The following is an 18457-nucleotide window of genomic DNA, read 5'->3' on the forward strand; positions in this document are numbered from 1 at the left end:
GCTCTGTGTGTGTGTGTGTGTGTGTGTGTGTTGGGGGGGACCCGAGCAGCTGTGTGTGTGTGTGCGCGCGCGCGTGTGTTGGGGGGGATCCCAGCAGCTGTGTGTGTGCGTGCGTGTGTGTGTGTTGGGGGGGATCCCAGCAGCTCTGTGTGTGTGTTGGGGGGGCTCCCAGCAGCTGTGTGTGTGTTCGGGGGGGCTCCCAGCAGCTGTGTGCGCGCGCGCTTTGGGGGGAATTCCCAGCAGCTCTGTGTGTGTGTGTGTGTTTGGGGGGCTCCCAGCAGCTGTGTGTGTGTGTTCGGGGGGCTCCCAGCAGGGGTGTGTGTGTGTGTGTGTTGGGGGGGATCACAGGAGCTGTGTGTGTGTGTGTTGGAGGGGCTCCCATCAGCTGTGTGTGTGTTGCGGGGGGTCTCCCAGCAGCTGTGTGTGCGCGCACGCGTTGGGGGGGATACCCAGCAGCTCTGTGAGCACACGCGTGTTGGAGGGGGCTCCCAGCAGCTCTGTGTGTGTGTTTGTGTGTGTGTGTGTGTGTGTTGGGGGGATTCCAGCAGCTGTGTGTGTGTGTGCGCGTGCGTGTATGTGTGTTGGTGTGCCTATCCCAGCAGCTCTGTGAATGTGTGTGTGAGCGTACGCGTTGGGGGGGCTTCCCAGCAGCTCTGTGTGTGTGCGCGCATGTTGGGCAGGGGGCGGTTCCCAGCAGCTCTGGGTGTGTGTGTTGGGGGGGGTCCCAGCAGCTCTGGATGTGTGTGTGTGTGTGCTGGGGAGGGGTCCCAGCAGCTGTGTGTGTGTGTGTGTGTGTTGGGGGGGGCCCCAGCCCCTCTGGGTGTGTGTTGGGGGAGAGGATCCCAGCAGCTCTGTGTGTGTGTGTGTTGGGGGGGGTCTCAGCAGCTCTGTGTGTGTGTGTGTTGGGGGAGGGGGTCCCAGCAGCTCTGTGTGTGTGTGTGTTGGGGGAGGGGGTCCCAGAAGCTCTGTGTGTGTGTGTGTGTGTTGGGGGGGGTCCCAGGAGCTCTGTGTGTGTGTGTGTGTGTGTGTGTGTTGGGGGGGGTCCCAGCAGCTCTGTGTGTGTGTTGGGGGGGGTCCCAGCAGCTCTGTGTGTGCGCGTTGCGGGGGGGGGTCCCAGCCCCCCTGAGTGCATTGCGAGGGGGGTCCCAGCCCCCCTGAGTGCGTGTGTGTGTTGCGGGGGGGGTCCCAGCCCCCCTGGGTGTGTTGCGGGGGGAGGGTCCCAGCCCCCCTGGGTGTGTTGCGGGGGGGGGTTCCCAGCCCCTCTGGGTGTGTTGCGGGGGGGGGTTCCCAGCCCCTCTGGGTGTGTTGCGGGGGGGGGTTCCCAGCCCCTCTGGGTGTGTTGCGGGGGGGGGTTCCCAGCCCCTCTGGGTGTGTTGCGGGGGGGGGTTCCCAGCCCCTCTGGGTGTGTGTGTGTGTTGCGGGGCGGCTCCCAGCCGCTCTGGGTGTGTGTGTGTTGGGGGGGGTCCCAGCAGCTCTGGGTGTGTGTGTGTGTTGGGGGGGGTCCCAGCAGCTCTGGGTGTGTGTGTGTGTTGGGGGGGGTCCCAGCAGCTCTGGGTGTGTGTGTGTGTTGGGGGGGGGGTCCCAGCAGCTCTGGGTGTGTTGCGGTGGGGGGTCCCAGCCCCTCTGGTTGGGTGTGTGTTGGGGGGTCCCAGCCCCCCTGGGTGTGTTGCGGGGGGGGTCCCAGCCCCTCTGGGTAGGTGTGTGTTGGGGGGGTCCCAGCCCCCCTGGGTGTGTTGGGGGGGTCCCAGCCCCCCTCGGTGTGTTGCGGGGGGAGGTCCCAGCCCCTCTGGGTGGGGGTGTGTTGCGGGGGTCCCAGCCCCCCTGGGTGGGGGTGTGTTGCGGGGGGGGTCCCAGCCCCTCTGGGTGGGGGTGTGTTGCGGGGGGGGTCCCAGCCCCCCTGGGTGGGGGTGTGTGTGTTGGAGGGGGGGTCCCAGCCCCCCTGGGTGTGGGTGTGTGTGTTGGAGGGGGGGTCCCAGCCCCCCTGGGTGTGGGTGTGTGTGTTGGAGGGGGGGTCCCAGCCCCCCTGGGTGTGGGTGTGGGTGTTGGAGGGGGGGTCCCAGCCCCCCTGGGTGTGGGTGTTGGAGGGGGGGTCCCAGCCCCCCTGGGTGTGGGTGTGTGTGTTGGAGGGGGGGGTCCCAGCCCCCCTGGGTGTGGGTGTGTGTGTTGGAGGGGGGGGGTCCCAGCCCCCCTGGGTGTGGGTGTGTGTGTTGGAGGGGGGGGTCCCAGCCCCGCTGGGTGTGTGTGTGTGTGTTGGAGGAGGGGGTCCCAGCCCCCCTGGGTGTGTGTGTGTGTGTTGGAGGAGGGGGTCCCAGCCCCCCTGGGTGTGTGTGTGTGTGTTGGGGGAGGGGGTCCCAGCCCCCCTGGGTGTGTGTGTGTGTGTTGGGGGAGGGGGTCCCAGCCCCCCTGGGTGTGGGTGTGTGTGTTGGAGGGGGGGGGTCCCAGCCCCCCTGGGTGTGGGTGTGTGTGTTGGAGGGGGGGGTCCCAGCCCCCCTGGGTGTGGGTGTGTGTGTTGGAGGGGGGGGTCCCAGCCCCGCTGGGTGTGTGTGTGTGTGTTGGAGGAGGGGGTCCCAGCCCCCCTGGGTGTGGGTGTGTGTGTTGGAGGGGGGGGTCCCAGCCCCCCTGGGTGTGGGTGTGTGTGTTGGAGGGGGGGTCCCAGCCCCCCTGGGTGTGGGTGTGTGTGTTGGAGGGGGGGGTCCCAGCCCCCCTGGGTGTGTGTGTGTGTGTTGCGGGAGGGGGTCCCAGCCCCCCTGGGTGTGGGTGTGTGTGTTGGAGGGGGGGTCCCAGCCCCCCTGGGTGTGGGTGTGTGTGTTGGAGGGGGGGTCCCAGCCCCCCTGGGTGTGGGTGTTGGAGGGGGGGTCCCAGCCCCCCTGGGTGTGGGTGTGTGTGTTGGAGGGGGGGGTCCCAGCCCCCCTGGGTGTGGGTGTGTGTGTTGGAGGGGGGGGGTCCCAGCCCCGCTGGGTGTGGGTGTGTGTGTTGGAGGGGGGGGTCCCAGCCCCGCTGGGTGTGGGTGTGTGTGTTGGAGGGGGGGGTCCCAGCCCCCCTGGGTGTGGGTGTTGGAGGGGGGGTCCCAGCCCCCCTGGGTGTGGGTGTTGGAGGGGGGGTCCCAGCCCCCCTGGGTGTGGGTGTGGGTGTTGGAGGGGGGGTCCCAGCCCCCCTGGGTGTGGGTGTGTGTGTTGGAGGGGGGGGTCCCAGCCCCGCTGGGTGTGGGTGTGTGTGTTGGAGGGGGGGTCCCAGCCCCCCTGGGTGTGGGGTGTTGGAGGGGGGGTCCCAGCCCCCCTGGGTGTGGGTGTGTGTGTTGGAGGGGGGGTCCCAGCCCCCCTGGGTGTGGGTGTGTGTGTTGGAGGGGGGGGTCCCAGCCCCCCTGGGTGTGGGTGTGTGTGTTGGAGGAGGGAGTCCCAGCCCCCCTGGGTGTGTGTGTGTGTGTTGGAGGGGGGGGTCCCAGCCCCCCTGGGTGTGGGTGTGTGTGTTGGAGGGGGGGGTCCCAGCCCCCCTGGGTGTGGGTGTGTGTGTTGGAGGGGGGGGTCCCAGCCCCCCTGGGTGTGGGTGTTGGGGGGGGGTCCCAGCCCCCCTGGGTGTGGGTGTGTGTGTTGGAGGGGGGGTCCCAGCCCCCCTGGGTGTGGGTGTGTGTGTTGGGGGGGGGGGTCCCAGCCCCCCTGGGTGTGGGTGTGTGTGTTGGAGGGGGGGGTCCCAGCCCCCCTGGGTGTGGGTGTGTGTGTTGGAGGGGGGGGTCCCAGCCCCGCTGGGTGTGGGTGTGTGTGTTGGAGGGGGGGTCCCAGCCCCCCTGGGTGTGGGTGTTGGAGGGGGGGTCCCAGCCCCCCTGGGTGTGGGTGTGTGTGTTGGAGGGGGGGTCCCAGCCCCCCTGGGTGTGGGTGTGTGTGTTGGAGGGGGGGTCCCAGCCCCCCTGGGTGTGGGTGTGGGTGTGTGTGTTGGAGGGGGGGTCCCAGCCCCCCTGGGTGTGGGTGTGTGTGTTGGGGGAGGGGGTCCCAGCCCCCCTGGGTGTGGGTGTGTGTGTTGGAGGGGGGGGTCCCAGCCCCCCTGGGTGTGGGTGTGTGTGTTGGAGGGGGGGGTCCCAGACCCCCTGGGTGTGGGTGTGTGTGTTGGGGGGGGGTCCCAGCCCCCCTGGGTGTGGGGGTGTGTGTGGGGGGGGGGTCCGAGCCCCTCTGGGTGGGTGTGTGTGTTGGGGGGGGTCCCAGGCCCCCTGGGTGTGTTGCGGGGGGGGTCCCGGCCCCCCTGGGTGTGGGGGGTCCCCTGGCCCGTCCCCGCAGGCTGCAGCCGGGCTGGTTCCCCCCCCGGGCTGGCTGCTGCGCCGGGCGCGTTACCTGCAGCCGGGCTCGGCGGGCCCCGGGCTCGCGGTGCTTCGCTGCGGTTCGGTTCGGCTCGGGTCCCGGCCGCCCGGCGCCGCCCGGCAGGAAGTGGCTGGGCAGGACGCGGGCACGGGGCGGGCCGGGCTCGGCCAGGCAGGGCCCGGATTGGAGAGCGGCCGCCGCGGCTCGCTGCCTCCGCCAGCCCGGGGGGCGGGGGGCTGGGCGCTGGCCGGGGGCCCGGACTCCTGGGTTCCGCCCCTGGCTGGGGGGGGGTGGTTTAGGGATGGGAAGTTGCACTCCTGGGGTCTGCTGGCCAGCTGTAGGGGTGGGAGGGGGGAGGCTGTTACAGCCCGGACTCCTGGGTTCCGCCCCCGGCTGGGGGGAGGGGGTGTTACAGCCCGGACTCCTGGGTTCCGCCCCTGGCTGGGGGGGAGGGGTTTAGGGATGGGAAGTGAAGCACTCCTGGGTTCTGCTGGCCAGCTGGAGGGGTGGGAGGGGGGAGGCTGTTACAGCCCGGACTCCTGGGTTCCGCCCCCGGCTGGGGGGAGGGGGTGTTACAGCCCGGACTCCTGGGTTCTGCCCCTGGCTGGGGGGGAGGGGTTTAGGGATGGGAAGTGAAGCACTCCTGGGGTCTGCTGGCCAGCTGGAGGGGTGGGAGGGGGGAGGCTGTTACAGCCCGGACTCCTGGGTTCCGCCCCCGGCTGGGAGGAGGGGGTTACAGGTATGGTGGTGGGAGTTTGCACTCCTGGGTTCTGTTCCTAGCTAGGGAGGAGGGGGTCTATGGGTTAGTGGGGTGCTCAGAGCCCGGACTCCTGGGTTCTGCCCCCAGCTCCAGGAGGAGAGGAGGGTGTCTAGGGGTTAGAGAGTAAGCAGTGGGCGAGGCTGGGAACCTGGACTCCTGGGTTCTGTTCTAATCTTTGCCCGAGCCTTGCTGTATGACCACATCAGTTACACCAATTTTACCAGCATTTCCCATTCATTTTGTCTGCTTGAGATTTGGGGGCCCCCCATTTGGAGACTTGTATGACTTAATTTTCTGAGGATCTCCAGGACCCAAAGACTTTTGAAGAAAATGACTAACTGCTTTGTGACTTGGTTTTCCCATCTGTACAATCAGGCTCAGGCCCACATTGCAATGGGTTTGTGAGTCTTAATTCACCCGTGTTTGTAGTCTGGACTGACAGCCTTGGGTGGAGAAGGGCAAGCATTATTTTCAAGGTGGTTTACATAGCTCTGCCCCTCCCCACTTATCTGCCGAGATGCGACAGTGAGGGGCATTTTATAAAGACCTAAACCATGCGCGGTGACCTGCCGAAGCACATCAGGAGTTAGTTCCTAGCTCTCAGTACCATGCTCAGAATCTGGAGTTGGTCACTCTGTTCATTAGGTGTCTCTCTCCTTTTAGGTATTGAGTACGGACCCAGCCCCTCTGCTTTGTGGGTGGTGATTATTAAAGATGGGCCTGAAACAGAACTTCAGACCAAACCTCCCTGTGGTAGCAGAGGATGCAGAGCTGGGTCTTAGCATCACCAGCCACAGCTGTTCAAAATCAGGAGTTAGATGGGACCCCGCCCCAAAGCACAGTCAGGTTCACATTTCAAACGTTTTTTCCTCTGTCAGCAAACCTCCTCTAGAAAAAATGAAAGCTGAGATTTGTGTATTAGCACATGACTTCAGGAGCTGGGGCTTTAGAAGAGATGTGAGATACCTTGAGACTTGACAGTTCCGCGTTCTAGGTACCAGATCTGGGGAGCACTACTTCGGGGGAGAGCCTTTGACACTGACTAACTGCGAGGCCTTGAACAAATCACTTAGCCCAAAGTGCTCAAAGCTGAGTGGCTACAGTTAGGCTCTGACATTTGTATTTAGTCTCCTACATGAGGAGCCTGATTGTCAGAGACACTGAGCTCCCATCTACTTCAGGGGGAGCTGCAAATGCTCAGTACCGCTCAGGTCATTTATCACTGTGGATTTAGTTCTCTAACCTTTGGCTTTAAACTGGATGCTCTTGCAAAATACCAGAGAGTGGATAGCAGAGAGACAAGGTGGGGAAGGTATTATCTTTTATTTACCATCCTCTGTAGGTGAAAGAGACACGCTTTCGAGTATCAGGGTAGCCGGGGTAGTCTGTATCCACAAAAACAACAAGGAGTCCGGTGACACCTTAAAGACTAGCAGATTTATTTGGGCATAAGCTTTTGTGGGTAAAACCCACTTCTTCAGATGCATGGAGTGAAAGTTACAGATGCAGGAATTATATAATGGCACATGAAGAGAAGGGACTTACCTCACAAGTGGAGAGCCAGTGTTAACAGGGCCAATTCGCTCAGGGTGGATGTAGTCCGCTCTGGATAATAGACGAGGAGGTGTCAATTCCAGGAGAGGCAAAGCTGCTTTTGTAATGAGCTCTTAGTTTGGTCTGAGTAGCTTGGAAGCTTGTGTCTTCCATCAGCATAAATTGTTCCAATAAAAATATATCACCTCCCCCACCTTGTCTCTAATATGCTGGGGTGGACCGGGCTACACCAACGCTGCAAACAGAGATTAGCTCGATCATAGATGCGGGGTCAGGTCTGACCTATCCCATCCCCTAGCAATACACCGGATCATATGTCAAATCTGTAACCTAAGCAACAGCCTCACTTGGACTCTTGACTCTGGCCTTTCCCTTGCCTGCCCTTTAGCCTCTCTAGTGATATACTTCCTTGCCTCCCAGTGGTCCAGAGGATAAAATCTGTTCATGAGTGTAAGAAGCTCAGGTACTATGGTAATGAGGTCCAGGGACTATTATGATGATCTGCCATGGCCTCTGGCATAGCATAGGACAGAGATGTTCACCCAGTAATTTCTGCATCTAGTCTGTAACTTCTGAGTCCGAGCAGATCTCTCAGAAAGGGATCCAGTCTTGATTTAAAGACTTCAGGGGAAGGAAAATCCAATGCCTCCCTTAGTAAATTGTTTCCATGGTTCATTACCCCCATTGTTAAAATTTGGGCTAGTTATGCCTGTGTCTGCTAGATGAAAGAGCCTTCTGCTGACAGAAATCTCTTACCTGTAGACCATGATCAAGTCACCTCATAAAATTCTCTTGGATCAACTCTGTAGGTTGAACTTTTTAAGTCTGTAGCTATATGGTAGGTTTTTCTAACCTTGAATCATTCTTGCAGCTCTTTTCTGAACAGTTTTCAGTTTTCAACATCTGTTTTGGAAGTGTGGATAGCAGAACTGGACACGGTATTCGGTAATAGTCTCACTAGTGCCATCTCCCTGCTCCCCCTAGATATTCCCCAGCCCCTGCTAAATGGTTCCTGACAAGGGTTCGGCCGTCCCCACAGCAAGCTAGGCCTATGCCCTCCGTCCCTTTTCTTGTGACAGGCTCAGCCTGCATGCCCAGCTTTCCGCTGTCCAAGCCTGCCTGTAGCAAACGTAAGGGCAGTCTCAGTACATGTGACCTGGGCACTCACATGAAAAACAGACTCCTGGTCTGTGGGGGATGGGACAGGAACGGTGCTAGCCCTCGAGCGGCTCCTTCCCCTTGAAAAGCTCAGGGAGTGGGAAATGTGCTTTGCTGGGAAATGTGCTTTGCTGCTTTGTCTTGGGGAGCAGTGGGGCTCTGGCTAGTCGTTGTCACTGTGCAGTTCTGACTCTGAACCTCAATGCCAAGGGGCAGCTCATTGCTCCAGGGAATTGCCTGGAAGGTATCCTTGGCCAGGCAAAGAGGCCTGGTGCAGCTCCTATTCTGCAATTATGCCCAGACGTAGAGCACAGGCAGTGCCCGTGCAAGTTCCCGTCATGCTGACCAGCCAACGTGCCACAACCCGGACCCGGAGAGACCCCGTCCCGTGGTTGATCCAATCTCTTTGGTCTCTCTGCAGAGACTGGGAAATAGAGACAGAGAAGTGGTCAATTTGGTGCTGTGGATGCCATTCCCTACAAAATGGACTCTGATCTCCACTTGTTTTCATGTGAGCCGCAAGACAGCCATCCGAGAGTGGCAGCGGTTGGATCCAAACACTGGCCAAGCCTTCACAGGTGAATGTGACCCAGGACACTGTGGCCCCCAAAGCGGTGTGTGAAAAATGAGAAAAAGGCCAGTGTGTAGAACAATAGCATGAAACCGATGTGGGAGCTGCAGGGGCTGAGAGCCGTGAGCCAGGCGTCCATGGATGGCAGCTGGAAGATGGCCCTGAGGATCAGAGTATAAGACACAGTGATAAATGCAACATCTAGCCCTGTTAACAACAGAGCAACTCTTAAGCCATACACAACGTTGGCTTTTCTGCTGGCACAGGCCAAGCTGCCTATGTCCATATGCTCACAGTAAGATTGATGAATAATGCGGTGCGGCACCTTCGAAGCGGCAAGATGAATGGGAGAACTATACAGAGACTTCTAATTAGAGCTGCCGGCTCTATTCTCCATATGGCGAGTGCGTTAATACAGCTGGGGTTGCAGATGGCAACGTACCGATCAAATGCCATCACCAGCAGTATTGCGAACTCTGCAACGAAGGTTAAATGAATAAAGAACATCTGAGTAAAGTGCCAAAGGACATTTCCCCAGCCCTGAACCAGAATATGGCAGCATCTTGGGGATGCTGGTGGTAGGTAATAGCAGATCAGCCAAGGCACATGGGCTCACAGAGGCTTTGCTCTGCTGCTATGATAAATAATAGGACAGAGTTCCCTAGCAGTGCAGTAATGTACATGGAGCAGAGGGAGATGGAGATCCAGACGTGCAGCTCCTCTGTGCCAGGGATACCGACTGGGTGAATGTTACAGCACTGGAGTCTGTGATTGACAGCTGCCATGCTGGCCTTTGATCTTCTGTTTAGTGTCTGGTAACTAAAAGGACAAAACAGCATCAGTTATAGTGTTAACCCAATAGATGGGTTGGAAACAGGAGGGAGCACGGGCTATAATGGCAGAGAGAAAGGAGGGTCAGGGCAAAGCTGGGAGGCAAGATCAAACCAGTATCTTAGATGCCTATATACAAATGCAAGAAGTATGGGTAATAAGCAGGAAGAACTGGAAGTGCTAATAAATAAATACAACTATGACATTGTTGGCATTACTGAAACTTGGTGGGATAATACACACGACTGGAATGTTGGTGTGGATGGGTATAGTTTGCTCAAGAAGGATAGACGGGAAAAAGGGAGGAGGTGTTGCCTTATATATTAAAAATGTACACACTTGGACTGAGGTGGAGATGGACATAGGAGACGGAAGTGTGGAGAGTGTCTGGGTTAGGCTAAAAGGGGTAAAAAACACGGGTGATGTCGTGCTGGGAGTCTACTACAGGCCACCTAATCAGGTGGAAGAGGTGGATGAGGCTTTTTTCAAACAACTAACAAAATCATCCAAAGCCCAAGATTTGGTGGTGATGGGGGACTTCAACTATCCAGATATATGTTGGGAAAATAACACCGCGGGGCACAGACTATCCAATAAGTTCCTGGACTGCATTGCAGACAACTTTTTATTTCAGAAAGTTGAAAAAGCTACTAGGGGGGAAGCTGTTCTAGACTTGATTTTAACAAATAGGGAGGAACTTGTTGAGAATTTGAAAGTAGAAGGAAGCTTGGGTGAAAGTGATCATGAAGTCATAGAGTTTGCAATTCTAAGGAAGGGTAGAAAGGAGTACAGCAAAATAGAGACAATGGATTTCAGGAAGGCGGATTTTGGTAAGCTCAGAGAGCTGATAGGTAAGGTCCCATGGGAATCAAGACTGAGGGGAAAAACAACTGAGGAGAGTTGGCAGTTTTTCAAAGGGACGCTATTAAGGGCCCAAAAGCAAGCTATTCCGATGGTTAGGAAAGATAGAAAATGTGGCAAAAGACCACCTTGGCTTAACCATGAGATCTTGCGTGACCTACAAAACAAAAAGGAGTCATATAAAAAATGGAAACTAGGTCAGATCACAAAGGACGAATATAGGCAAATAACACAGGAATGCAGAGGCAAGATTAGAAAGGCAAAGGCACAAAATGAGCTCAAACTAGCTATGGGAATAAAGGGAAACAAGAAGACTTTTTATCAATACATTAGAAGCAAGAGGAAGGCCAAGGACAGAGTAGGCCCACTGCTCAGTGAGGAGGGGGAAACAGTAACGGGAGACTTGGAAATGGCAGAGATGCTTAATGACTTCTTTGTTTCGGTCTTCACTGAGAAGTCTGAAGGAATGTCTAGTATAGTGAATGCTTACAGGAAGAGGGTAGGTTTAGAAGATAAAATAAAAAAAGAGCAAGTAAAAAATCACTTAGAAAAGTTAGATGCCTGCAAGTCACCAGGGCCTGATGAAATGCATCCTAGAATACTCAAGGAGTTAATAGAGGAGGTATCTGAGTCTCTAGCTATTATCTTTGGGAAATCATGGGAGACGGGGGAGATTCCAGAAGACTGGAAGGGGGCAAATATAGTGCCCATCTATAAAAAGGGAAATAAAAACAACCCAGGAAACTACAGACCAGTTAGTTTAACTTCTGTGCCAGGGAAGATAATGGAGCAGGTAATTAAAGAAATCATCTGCAAACACTTGGAAGGTGGTAAGGTGATAGGGAATAGCCAGCATGGATTTGTAAAGAACAAATCATGTCAAACTAATCTGATAACATTCTTTGATAGGATAACGAGCCTTGTGGATAAGGGAGAAGCGGTGGATGTGATATACCTAGACTTTAGTAAGGCATTTGATACGGTCTCGCATGATATTCTTATAGATAAACTAGGAAAGTACAATTTAGATGGGGCTACTATAAGGTGGGTACATAACTGGCTGGATAACCGTACTCAGAGAGTAGTTATTAATGGCTCCCAATCCTACTGGAAAGGTATAACAAGTGGGGTTCCGCAGGGGTCTGTTTTGGGACCGGCTTTGTTCAATATCTTCATCAATGATTCAGATGTTGGCATAGAAAGTACGCTTATTAAGTTTGCAGACGATACCAAACTGGGAGGGATTGCAACTGCTTTGGAGGACAGGGTTAAAATTCAAAATGATCTGGACAAATTGGAGAAATGGTCTGAGGTAAACAGGATGAAGTTCAATGAAGATAAATGCAAAGTGCTCCACTTAGGAAGGAACAATCAGTTTCACACATACAGAATGGGAAGAGACTGTCTAGGAAGGAGTATGGCAGAAAGAGATCTAGGGGTCCTAGTAGACCACAAGCTTAATATGAGTCAACAGTGTGATACTGTTGCAAAAAAAGCAAACGTGATTCTGGGATGCATTAACAGGTGTGTTGTAAACAAGACACGAGAAGTCATTCCTCCGCTTTACTCTGCGCTGGTTAGGCCTCAACTGGAGTATTGTGTCCAGTTCTGGGCACCGCATTTCAAGAAAGATGTGGAGAAATTGGAGAGGGTCCAGAGAAGAGCAACAAGAATGATTAAAGGTCTTGAGAACATGACCTATGAAGGAAGGCTGAAGGAATTGGGTTTGTTTAGTTTGGAAAAGAGAAAACTGAGAGGGGACATGATAGCAGTTTTCAGGTATCTCAAAGGGTGTCATCAGGAGGAGGGAGAAAACTTGTTCACCTTAGCCTCCAATGATAGAACAAGAAGCAATGGGCTTAAACTGCAGCAAGGGAGATTTAGGTTGGACATTAGGAAAAAGTTCCTAACTGTCAGGGTAGTTAAACACTGGAATAGATTGCCTAGGGAAGTTGTGGAATCTCCATCTCTGGAGATATTTAAGAGTAGGTTAGATAAATGTCTATTAGGGATGGTCTAGACAATATTTGGTCCTGCCATGAGGGCAGGGGACTGGACTCGATGACCTCTTGAGGTCCCTTCCAGTCCTAGAGTCTATGAGTCTATGAGTTAATATGAGCTGGAATTTACAGCATACCTTGGGATGAAATCCTGGCACTGGTGAAGTCTCTAGGAGCTTTGCCGTTCACTTCAGCAGAGCCAGAATCTCACCCCCGGAGCACGGGTCAGACCAGACTGCACTAGCTGCACCTATCCCAGGATGGCAATATCTGTGTCCTAAGAGTAATTATAGAGACACATGTTTGTTCTGCTGTGTTTGAAATGGGATCCACAAGGGAGCACAATGAACAAACAGCAATACGGTGGGAGAGGGAAGTTGAGGGTAATGGTGATATGATCAGAGGGTTGCACACTCAAGGTAACTAGATGCACGTGCACACACACACAAACACACACCAGACATCAGTGTCATTACCAGGTGCGGCTCTAGGCACCAGCTAAGCAAGCAGTTGCCTAGGGCGGCAAAATATATGGGGCGGCATATGGAGCCCCAGCTCATACCAAAAGCAGTGTCCCGGCTGGATCCTGACTGCCCCGGGGGACGGTAACCAGCCTGTTGTTCTGCCACCGAGTGCGGCAGGGCAGGGAGTTAGCTAAGTGGGGAACCTGTCCCCGCCGCTCTCCCGCGGGCAGCTGCCACCCCCGACCCCTCAGGCAGAAGCCGGTAGCGCGGCCCTGCCTGGCTGCAGAGGACAGGCCGCTTCTCCTCGGCTTGTCCCCCCCGCTTGGGAGGGTGGGGGTGGCTGCTGACTGCGGGAGAGCGGCACGAACAAACTGAGGAGCGGCCCGTCCTCTGCAGCAGGGGCAGGGCCGCGCTCCTGGCTCCCGCCTGGGGGGTGGGGAGTGGCCCCTGACCGCGGGAGAGCGGCACGAACAAGCTGAGAAGTGGCCCGTCCTCTACAGCTGGGAAAGAGCCGCACTACCGGCTCCGCCTGGGGGGTGGGGAGTGGCCCCTGACCGCGGGAGAGCGGCACGAACAAGCTGAGGAGTGGCCCGTCCTCTGCAGCAGGGGCAGGGCCGCGCTCCTGGCTCCCGCCTGGGGGGTGGGGAGTGGCCCCTGACCACGGGAGAGCGGCACGAACAAGCTGAGAAGTGGCCTGTCCTCTGCAGCTGGGAAAGAGCCGCACTACCGGCTCCGCCTGGGGTAGTGGGCTGGGGGGGTTGGCTGCTGATGGCAGAAGAGCGACGGGAGCCAGTGGCGCGGCCCTTCCCCGGCTGCAGAGGACAGGCCACTCCTCCTCGGCTTGTCCCCGCTGCTCCCCTGTGGTCAGCAGCCACCTCCCACCCCCCAGGTGGGAGCTGGTAGCGTGGCCCTGCTCTCCTACTCGGCTTGTCTCCACCTCTGCCTCGTCCTCCTCCTCCTCCTCCTCTCTTCTGCACAGCTTCCTGCCAGGAGAGGGGAGCAGAGTGGCAGTCCGGGCTGAGTCCTGCTCGTGCCAGGGCCAAGGCAAAGACGAAGGATGAGCGTGGGTGGGATCCAGCAGGAACCCCAACCCCTGGCCCTGGGAGCAGCGGTGTTGGGAGATGAATCCACTTCGGGCCAGTTCCGCAGCAAGGTAAGAGTTGGGCCAGGTGGGAGGGTTTTGTTAAAATTAAATGTTAAAATTACACTATTAGGAAAGGTTTCAGAATAGCAGCCATGTTAGTCTGTGTCCGCAAAAAGAACAGGTGTCCTTGTGGCACTTTAGAGACTAACACATTTATTTTAGCATAAGCTTTTGTGGGCTACAGCTCATCAGATGAAGTGGGCTGTAGCCCATGAAAGCTTATGCTGAAATACCTTTGTTAGTCTCTAAGATGCCACAAGTACTCCTGTTCTTTTTACTAGGAGGAAATTGTTTTATTTCACTAACTACAAATTCTCTGTTTTCCTTTTTTTTTATTTTAAGCAGTCAAATCAAAACTGCAAAGTGCAAATGTGTAAAAGCCAAAAAAAAAAAAAAAAAAGCCCGGGGCAAAGAGGAGAGCCAAAATTTCTTTTGCTTGGAGCAGCAAAAAACCTAGAGCCTGCCCTGGTCATTACTTTGGGTTTACACAGCTGTAAACGAGACTAGAATGGGGCTTACTAGTTGTTGGGGCTTGTAGCAGAGTGCTGGTGCAAAGGCACCTGTCATAAACAGATAGTTAAGGGTTAATGCCTCTTTTACCTGTAAAGGGTTAAGAAGCTCAGTAAACCTGGCTGACACCTGACCAGAGGACCAATGGGGGGATAAGATACTTTCAAATCTTGGTGGGGAGAAGTCTTTGTTTGTGCTCTTTGTTTTGGGAGTTGTTCGCTCTTGGGACTAAGAGGGACCAGACGTCAATCCAGGCTCTCCAAATCTTTCTGAATCAGTCTCTCATGTTTCAAACTTGTAAGTAATCAGCCAGGCAAGGCATGTTAGTCTTATTTTTGTTTTCCCAACTTGTAAATGTTCCTTTTTGCTGAGAGGATTTTACCTCTGTTTGCTGTAACTTTGAACCTAAGGCTAGAGGGGGTTCCTCTGGGCTATATGAATCTGATTACCTTGTAAAGTATTTTCCATCCTGATTTTACAGAGATGATTTTTCCTTTTTCTTTCTTTAATTAAAAGCTTTCTTTTTAAGAACCTGATTAATTTTTTTCCCTTGTTTTAGGACCCAAGGGGATTGGGTCTGAACTCACCAGGGATTGGTGGGGGAAAGGAGGGGGGGATGGTTAAATTCTCCTTGTGTGAAGATCCAAGGGGTTGGATCTGGACTCACCAGGGATTGGTGGGGGAAAAGAGGGGGGATAGTTAAATTCTCCTTGTGTTAAGATCCAAGGGGTTGGATCAGTGTTCACCAAGAACTTGGTGAAAAAGCCTCTCAAGGATGCCCGGGGGGGAAGGTTTTGGGGGGACAGGAAGTGATCCAGACACTGACATTTCTGGATAGTGGCAGTATTACCAGATCTAAGCTAGTAATTAAGCTTAGAAGTGTCCATGCAGGTCCCCACATCTGTACCCTAAAGTTCAGAGTGGGGGAGGAACCTTGACATGGTGAGCAGCAGTGTGGGATTTTTTAGGAACCAAAAGCCAGTAGGATTTTTTTTCTCCTTTCTAGCTGCTTAGAAAGCAGCCTGAAGGCAGAGGTGTTAAGTTTTTTTCACAAGGGTCTTTGTTAAGAGGAGGCTTCAAGCTGTGAGCAAGCAGCCAGCAAAAGGAATTTACAAGCTGAATTGTTTTCTTTCTTTTCACCTCTCGGGTGTAGCTAGTTAGAAAGTCTCTGTTAACCAAGCTGCCCTGAGCTGAGTGCATCCCACTTTCAGTGAACTGCAGAGGGGTGTGGCCAGCACAAGAAAGCAGGAAAATGAGTACCAGCAGCTAACAAACTAGAGCTGGCTTGGCTGGAAGCAATAGAGAAAGACAACGAACATAAGAGACGGATGGAACTAAAACAATTAGAAATTAATGCAGAAATAGCCAGGGAAGAAGCAGCCCACAAGAGAGCTATGGAGATGAAACAAAAAGAGATGGAGGCAAAGGGGAAAGAGAGAGAAAGCATGAACTGGAATTAGCAAGGGCTAAGCAGGATGTACTAGCCAACCCTAACAACCCTTCTCCAGGTACTGTTTCCCATCCCAGAAAATTCCCCACCTACAAGGCAGGTGATGATACTGAGGCTTTCTTAGAAAATTTTGAAAGGGCCTGCCATGGGTACAGCATCCCTACAGACCAGTACATGATAGAGCTGAGGCCACAGCTCAGTGGGCCCTTAGCAGAGCTGGCGGCTGAAATGCCTAAGGAACACATGAACAATTATAAACTTTTTCAAACCAAGGCCAGAATCAGAATGGGGCTAACACCTGAGCATGCCAGTCGGCGGATCAGAGCCCTAAAGTGGAAGCCAGATGTGTCATTTACCCAACACGCCTACCACATTGGAAAGAATTGGGATGCCTGGATATCAGGAGCAAGTGCTAACTCTCTGGAAGAGCTGTCTTTCCTAATGCAAATGGAGCAGTTCTTAGAGGGTGTTCCTGAGGAAATAGAAAGGTACATCCTAGATGGGAAACCCAAAACTGTAACCAAGGTGGGAGAGATTGGAGCCAGATCGGTGGAAGTGGCAGAAAAGAAAAAAACTACTAGCAAGAGGAGAGAATATCACAGGGGGCAAACTGAAAATAAACCCTATCACCGGGGGCAACCCAAGACCCCACTTACAACCCAAGGAAAGCCCCAGACACCCTATTGTCCCACCTCACCAGTCTCCAGCAACCCACCTCGACCCAGTGACCAGTCAGCTGGGCAATGTTTTAAATGTAATGAACGGGGACATATAAAGGCCCACTGCTCTAAGAACCCCAACCAATTACAGTTCATTACACCACAATCACACGAAAGATCCCCAGGCACAGATGCCTCTCAAATACCTTCGGAGCGAAGGGAAAACTTGAGAGTGGGCGGAAAGAAGGTTATCGCCTGGAGAGAAACGGGAGCACAAGTGTCAGCTATCCACCAATCTTAGTGGACCCCAAATTCATCAACCCAGAGGCCCAAGTGACAATTCACCCATTCATGTCAAAATCTGTAAACTTGCCTACAGTTGAGTTGCCTGTCCAGTACAAGGGCTGGTCAGGAATGTGGACTTTTGCAGTCTCTGACAATTATCCCATCCCCATGCTACTGGGGGAAGACTTGGTCAACCATGTGAAGCTAGCCAAGAGGGTGGGAATGGTCACACGCAGCCAGGCCAAGCAAGCTTCCACACCATCCCTGTTCCTGAGCCATCCACAAGGCCCCGTCTGTGTTACCAGAGACCCAGACAGAGGTGGGGGAACTGGATCCCCTGCCAACAACTGCAACAGCCACAATGCCTCCAATCCCAGACCCGGAACTGGAAAAGCAACCAGCACCAGAACCATTGCCAGCACTGACTCCAATGCTTACAAACCCATCTACATCTCCAACGCCAGAGGGCACCAGCGGGCCTGAACTGGCAGAAGCAGCAGACAGCCCTACCCAAGAGACTCAGCGAAAGCCTGAAATATCACCTAGTGCACCAGCAGAAAGTGGTTCACAATCAACTAAAACAACCCCATCACCTACATCGCTTTCAGAGGGACCAAGCCCAAGTCCACAGTCTAAGGAGGAACTGATGTCTCCAGCCTCATGGGAACAGTTCCAGGCTGAGCAGGAAGCAGATGACAGCCTTCAGAAAGCTTGGGTGGTAGCACGGAGCACCCCACCGCCTCTCAGCTCTTCTAACCGATCCCGGTTTGTTGTAGAACAAGGACTTTTATACAAGGAGACTCTTTCCGGTGGACACCAGGAAGACTGGCGTCCTCAGAGACAGTGGGTAGTTCCAACTAAGTACCGGGTAAAGCTCTTGAGCTTAGCTCATGATCATCCCAGTGGCCATTCTGGGGTGAAGAGAACCAAAGACCGTTTGGGGAAGTCCTTCCACTGGGAGGGAATGGGCAAGGACGTTGCTAATTATGTCCGGTCTTGTGAGGTGTGCCAACAAGTGGGAAAGCCCCAAGACCAATCCAAAGCCCCTCTCCAGCCACTCCCCATAATTGAGGTCCCATTTCAGAAAGTAGCTGTGGATATTCTGGGTCCTTTCCCAAAAAAGATCCCCAGAGGAAAGCAGTACATACTGACTTTCATGGACTTTGCTACCCGATGGCTGGAAGCAGTAGCTCTAAGCAACACCAGGGCTAAAACTGTGTGCCAGGCCTTAGCAGACATTTTTGCCAGGGTAGGTTGGCCCTCCGACATCCTTACAGATTCGGGAACTAATTTCCTGGCAGGGACCATGAAAAATCTGTGGGAAGCTCGTGGGGTGAACCACTTGGTTGCCACCTGTGATACAGCATGGCCAAAGGGCAGCAGGAGAGTGTTAGCAGGGAGCCTTATTCCCTGCAAGGGGAGGAAGGTTTGCTATAGATTAACTAGAGCACCTGAAGCCAATTAGAGCACCAGCAGTCAGTCGTGATAAAACCCCCCTGCTTCAATCAGACAGTGTGGGAATTGGAGCAGGAAGGTTTGGTTGGAGCAGAGAGCAGTTTGAAGGAGTTGGAGAAGAGAACAGTTTTGAAGAGAGACAAAAGGAAAGTTTGGAGGAGTGCTGTGGTGGGCTGGGAAATCCAAAAGAAACCCTAGGTAAGGGGCACCTGGCTTGTGTAGAAGGAGGGCAAGAAGCCCCTTCCCAAGCTGAAGGGCAGGAGAGGGAAGTAGCCCAGGGGAAGGAACCGCTAGTTCAAGTGGTTCACCACAAACCTCAGGGCCTCTGGGTTGGGACCTGGAGAAGAGGGTGGGCCCAGGTCCCTCCCTCTCCACTCCCCTCCTCAAGGACACTAGTGGGGTAATTAAAATACTGGTTCAAAGGCGAGCAATGGCGCCCTGAACCTTCCCCAAAGAAGAGAAAGGGTGA

General features: G+C 54.6%; 1 protein-coding gene across 1 annotated transcript in view; it reads right to left on the reverse strand.

Annotated features, from left to right (window-relative positions):
- The window catches only part of LOC127042807 (zinc finger protein ZFP2-like), a 41986-nt gene extending 37472 nt beyond the window's left edge, over nucleotides 1-4514 (reverse strand). The window contains exon 1 of the mRNA XM_050936252.1: nucleotides 4320-4514. The gene's annotated coding sequence lies outside the window, so the exon portion shown is untranslated. The remainder of the gene's footprint in view (nucleotides 1-4319) is intronic.
- Between the last annotated feature and the right edge of the window lie 13943 nt (nucleotides 4515-18457).

The sequence above is a fragment of the Gopherus flavomarginatus genome, chromosome 1, assembly GCF_025201925.1.
Source record: "Gopherus flavomarginatus isolate rGopFla2 chromosome 1, rGopFla2.mat.asm, whole genome shotgun sequence".
In the NCBI taxonomy this organism is placed as follows: Eukaryota; Metazoa; Chordata; order Testudines; family Testudinidae; genus Gopherus; species Gopherus flavomarginatus.